At 38.2% G+C, this 6,150-nt stretch overlaps 1 long non-coding RNA gene across 1 annotated transcript; it reads right to left on the reverse strand.

Annotated features, from left to right (window-relative positions):
• Positions 1 to 5,216: 5,216 nt before the first annotated feature.
• Positions 5,217 to 5,427, reverse strand: LOC110675373. The gene is made up of 2 exons (XR_002499426.1): positions 5,397 to 5,427; positions 5,217 to 5,317 (listed from the first exon to the last, which is right to left on the reverse strand). It is a non-coding gene; the product is annotated as an uncharacterized LOC110675373 (long non-coding RNA).
• Positions 5,428 to 6,150: the final 723 nt, after the last annotated feature.

The raw sequence follows: 6,150 nt of genomic DNA on the forward strand, positions 1-6,150 counted from the left end.
TTCAGACCGAACGTCAATCGTAGTAGCCTAGATTTAAATTTGAATAAAATTATTCTCTTCTGTTTCTACCACTGCCAAGAGTAGTTCGTTTTACTGCCTACTCCAATAATTATACCAAATGACTTCGGTAACGGCTTAATGCCAACTGACTTTATGCCAAAGCCTTTCGAAATAGCCTCTCTTTTTAACTCCCTCTTTCCTGGGCCGCAGTGGACATTTCTTGTACATATGCGGGGCTTATTGAACACATAGCAATGTAACTGCGTTAATGTGTGCGTTATGTCTGCGTTATGTAATGCGTTAATTCAAAATAATGCCACTTTTGGCCTATTTTGTCACATAATCTGCAGAAATAAGAATGTGGTAATGTACCCACCCAGTTAAGCCAATCCTCAAACTTTCAAGACCACAAATCTGGAGCACCAAAGAACCTTCTTCTTTCTGGCGTTACGTCCCAACTGGGGCAAAGCCTGCTTCTCAGATGAGCACTTGCACAGTTATTAACTGAGAGCTTTCTTTGCCGGTTGACCATTTTTGCATGTGTATATCGTGTGGCAGGTACGAAGATACTTCTATGCCCTGGGAATCTAGAAAATTTCCTTTTTTTACGAAAGACCAGTGGGATTCGAACCCACGACCCTCAGCATGGTCATGCTGAATAGCTGCGTGTTTACCGCTACGGCTATCTGGGCCCCTCGCACCAAACAACCGTGCTTACTGAAAATTTGATCGATCACCACCAGTGAGTGACCAATGAGTTAAATTTTCAGCACAGAAGGTTGTCTAGTTCTCTAGCTTTGTGCTCTTGAACATTTGAGTTTTGGCTTCGATGCATCTTCACCTTAAACATCAAGTTTGGTCCAATGGAGCCCTGGACTCTCTGTAATTGCGGAATCTTGAGTAAAGTGCAGGTTAACGTTATCGTCTTCTCCGCACTTATTCGTCACCTCATGCTGAATACATACGGTGAAGAAACTAGATCGACCTTTTATATGCACTTACACTTGTGTTTAGAATGATAATTGTGAAATCCATTTTTCATACAAAATCCTCAAGTTCGGCAGGATGTAACTTTGTTTCCGTCGAGTAATTGGCTTGACATTTTGGCATAGAACTACAAATATGCACAATTTTATTATTCCAAATTATTATTATTTTTTCGAAGCATCCACGCAGCGAACTGGACTATCGAAGTTCATACATTTTGCTTATGAAAGGTGGAACGATGATTGCAATACGAACACGCAAAAAAATTGTGCGGTAAAAACTACCATTTTAGGGGGTTAACTTAAGCGCTCGCACCGGCAATTTTCAGCAGACCAGAAATGCGCTTGATTTTACCATGTCTGTTGTCAAAATCGGATTGTTGTAAATTATTTCTGTCAAATGTACCAGTAATGTGATGGGATGTACCGTAAACATAGTAAATTGGTCTGAAATTCCATGGTAGTTTCAAGAATGGGCGTAGTCAGCTACAATAGTAGTTTTTACCACAGAATTTTTTCCCGTGAACGCTTTATGTATCGTTTTAGCATCACTCCACATTAAGGCGTCGATAGACGCGTGGTGTACTGTCGGGCCTATCGATCGCAAGGTTCTTGGTTTGATTCCAGGTTGCCGCGAAAACATTTTTTGTTTTCAAATTCTGGTATCACAAGGCAAATTTATGAATTTCAATCCGGGTTCCTATGTTTATCGATAGTCCATTTGCCTGAGTGTCTGTTAAAAAGATAAGCGCCAAGTGAAATCGCTCGAAATAATAGTAGGTAGTTTTTAATTTAAATGTCTGCCGAATTTTGAGTTGATTTTTTGTGCTCATCATTTTGTTTTTTTTTACATATCATGATTCTACGTTAAATACCAAACTTTTGCGTCATTGATCTTAGAGGTTAAAATATTTTTATCATTTATAACATGCATATTACGATATAAAAGCGCAATATCCTGTTTTATACTTAGAAAAATATGCTCTTTGGATCAAGTATCAATAACTGTAACCATTTCATCACTAAACAAGTCTCAGCCAAATTTATAACTTTGGGAAAGTGATCTTCAGCATATTCGACATTGGATAGGCATAAGAGAGCACAATATTTCTGTATGCCGTAACCTATTTGACACGTGTTGGAACACATGAGATTTGAAATTTCTTTCAATATTTTACGCTATTAGTGAAGTACTATTTGTAATACAAAAATAGGGTAATTTGTTCAGATCGCCGAAAGTGGTGCGTGTTTTTAACCGCTCTGATTTCTCCTCATAGTGAACCAAAAGTAGTAAAGTCGGGCCAAAATCGGCCATTGTAGTGCCAGTTGTGCCGCGTGGGAAGTTTCCGTGACTCTGTCGGTGGTGATTGCCACGATAAAGCACCGGTTCCGCCGTTACTCGCCGGGAAAAGTGAAGGCCACGATGAAGCACTGGTTTCGCCGTAGCCAGCCGGGGAAGTGCGACAAGTCTCCAGTGGGCCATAAGTGGTCCGTGGGTTCCGTCGGCGTGAGCAACGGAAACCATCAGGGTGTGTGACGTCCAAGTTGCAAGATTCTTCCCATCAACGAGTCAGAGTTCTCCGAACGAAGCCGGCGTGCCAGCAGATCCCTCTTCGCCATTCCAAGGGGTGCCCAGTTTTTAAGAAGTACGTAACCACGATCGCTTAGTTGTGTTTGATCTTTCGACGTTGACGCTTGCTCCTGGGCAAGCGCATTGTCAAGAAAGCCCGAGCAGTGGTCAGTTGTTTTCCCTCTCGGGTCGCGTGCCTATTTTCTCTGAATGTTTTATATAGCCGAGCAAAGGAGAGAAGCTGAAAGTGGATTGTTGCTACTCAAGGATGACGGATCAATAGGGTCCTAAAGCCCTGTCCCAATTTTAGTGCCAAACGCTTAAGTTTAGGTCAAAAACATATGTTTACTCAATTTTCTAATGTTTTCCGATGGTTTAAGTCCAAAAACATGTTTTTAAGTTTGTTTTTAATTTTGTCACACCCCTTGGTTTAAACTCAAATTGTTGGGTGTATTTTATTTTCCGTGTCCCTTCCGAAATGTCAGAAAGGAACAACCCCGGTGTTAAAAAGTCGAACCCCTGTGGTATTTTTGTCGACTAAGCGAACGTCAAACATGATCTCAAGTGTCAAGGTTCATTCAGGGATCCAATTTTTGAAATAAAGTTTTAATATGATATATTCGTTATTTGAGCGGGAAAAATTGCTAAAGTAGTTGCAGCAACATGCTGTTTCGTGTTATTAAATGAAAACAAGATTTCCTTAAACATTTTAAGACCCTATTGGTGAGCTCGTTTCATGCTACTATTTCTTATCTATAAAATATGTATGACTGCACCTTTAATCGTTACAACGGTGGGACGTAAATATGAGTTTTCAACAAACTTTGACATAACATAAACAAACTGATCCATAAATTATTAATGTCTAAAATTTTTTTTTCAAAACTGTTTTTTCTTTTTACCTTTATTTTTGTGATTTAAAAAAACTTTGAATGGTTCGACATTTCAAGTGTAGACTTGCGAAAGGTTCACTTTATTCAACAAACTTTGAAAGGTTCGTCACCTCAAGTGTCGGCATAATTTTTCTCAACATAGATATTGTTCATATCCAATGAAAATATTATATTTACATATAAGCATGTTAATGTCTCACAAATAATTATTTATCATGATCTAATCGCTTATCAAAGTGAATCCTGTGACCCAACGATCCTCCCCATTAACAAACATCCCTCCCAGTAACTTTTGTGGAGATGCAGAGGAAAACACGGTCTCCAAATAGCAAAGGTTACACACTAACATTCCTTCCCCCAATCCCACCTGACTGCAAGGACGTGGCCGGCGCCGTTATTGACCATGTCTAAATAGAGGCACTGAATTATGCACACTGAAGAAGATTATGGCCAATCCCAGCCTAACTTCTAGTTGATTCTTTGTGCTTTTTCACTGACTTCGGTCAATCACGGAATAGCAACCATTGATATGTGTAGTCAGTCTAAGCTAAGCTAAGCTAAGCTAAGCAAAAATAGGGTAATTTGTTCATTTTTTTACTTATTTTATCCATGTGGTAAACAAATATTATTTATTTTAAACACAAACTGCGATTCTCGAAGACGGTGTGAAGTATTTGAATGGACTAAATGTGTATTTTTTTAGCGAAACGGCCATATGAGAAGAAAAGAAAGGTCTTGTACTGGAAATAAACAATTAGATAAACTTCTTAATCGATCAGAAATTCTAACATAAGCTTTTTCATGTGAATAACACTTTCAAACAAATCAGTGAAATCATGATACGAAAATCGATAATCAGACATGACATTGGACGTAAATTAAATGTATCAATGTATTCAAACTGCGTGAGCATATATTGTGAAATATCCGAAATCCATGATCAAATTCAAATATTTAATCATATTCAACTACTCGGAAAACTTGGAATTATCAGGGAATTTTATTCAAGCTGGTAGAAACTTGGAAATCTCAGGGAAAGTCGGCAACAATCAGGGAAATTATTTTGAATCAGTAAGGGGTCTATTTTATAAGTCGAGTCGATCAAAATGACTCGACTGGAGTCACTGTCGACCGAAAAAACCGCTCGACTTAGCTCTGTCACTCGAGTTTTTCGACAGTTGTCACTCTATGTGACTGGATTACTATGGGAGTCGATGGGTGACATCTGAAATATGCATGCTTGCTTCGATCACACAATGAATAAAGACGAGTCACATGAATCTGCTCGATTTACAAAATAGGCCCCTAAAACTAATAATCAGTGATTAAATTGCCCATCTTATTGCACAAAACCTTTTTAATAACACAAAAAATCAAAACACTGCATGAGTTGTTCAGTTCAGGATAAAACATACTTAGACTAGGAAGCAGGACTTTTGATAGCCATGCTGGTAAGTGCAAGTGCTACACTCAAAATAATCCAAACGTCATTGTTACGTGAAAACATACGTGATTTTTTTCCATCGCACTTTTCACGTAGCTTTTACGTTAATCATAGGTAGCCCAGAATGAACGCATGAACTTTTGAACTTCGTCCATTCCACCGTCGCTAAACGTAAGAGCTACGTGGATTTTCCGGTAGCCTTTACGAAGCGTTTCAATAGGACCTATATGGTTTTGCATTAAATTTAACTGTAATAAAGACCAATCTTATTTCTAATAGGCTTTGGAAGAAAACTAATTCCCAATTGGAAAATGTAAACAAACTTAAAAGATTGTGATATTTTTATTGTCAATCTGAGCATTTTGATTCCTGTTCGTTTCCCCAATGTTGTAAGTTTGGTCTGTCTTGTTGTAGCCTTCGCGTGCTATAATTGATAGAGGTTATAAATCACGTATAAAATATGAAGTAATGCACGTATTCTTCGGTATTCAAAGTATATTTACCTTGAAATCAATCTTACACAGGGTTTAAAGCAGAAGCAGCTTCTGAAGTTCTTCTTAAATCAAGCGGGCGCCATCTTAGGATTTGAGCTCAACACCGAATGTACGTACACTATGCAGATGTCAAAATGAACTTAGGCACCTACGTGAATTCCACGTAAGTGCGATAGGTAACCTCAGTAAACATTACCGAGTCACTATTTGATGGTTATGAATGATTTAATGATCTTTATCTTAGTCAGGTGAAGTGGAGGTAAAATGAATTTGGAATGATCTACGTGATTTTTCACGTAGCAATGACGTTTGGATTTTTTTGAGTGTAGTTGAGTGTCGTTGCTGAGCAAATTTTCCACAGAAATATTCATTAGTCTATTACACAAAAAAATAAAATTTGTGAGAAAAGGGCATGAATTGAAACTGGTGCATTTCTCTTATGATTTCAGGGTGGCTAAAACAAGAAAAACGGAATTCGAATCCACCGGGAAAATCGTTTTCATCGAACATTTTCAAAGTAAAATACAGTTATACCTCCATGATTCGATGTTCCATGACTCGATATCGACTCATGGAATCATACTGAGAACAAAATATGGTTACTACGATGGTCCCTTCAAACAGCATTTCAAAGCAATTTTGTTCCATCACTCGATATTTCCATGAGTCGATGGTCCCTTGAGATATCGATTCAGGGAAGTTTGACTGTAATCTCTAAAAACACCAAAAAATACAAGTTATAGGAAGTCGAAATGTTCGTTTG

This window comes from Aedes aegypti, chromosome 2 (assembly GCF_002204515.2).
Source record: "Aedes aegypti strain LVP_AGWG chromosome 2, AaegL5.0 Primary Assembly, whole genome shotgun sequence".
Classification (NCBI taxonomy): Eukaryota; Metazoa; Arthropoda; class Insecta; order Diptera; family Culicidae; genus Aedes; species Aedes aegypti.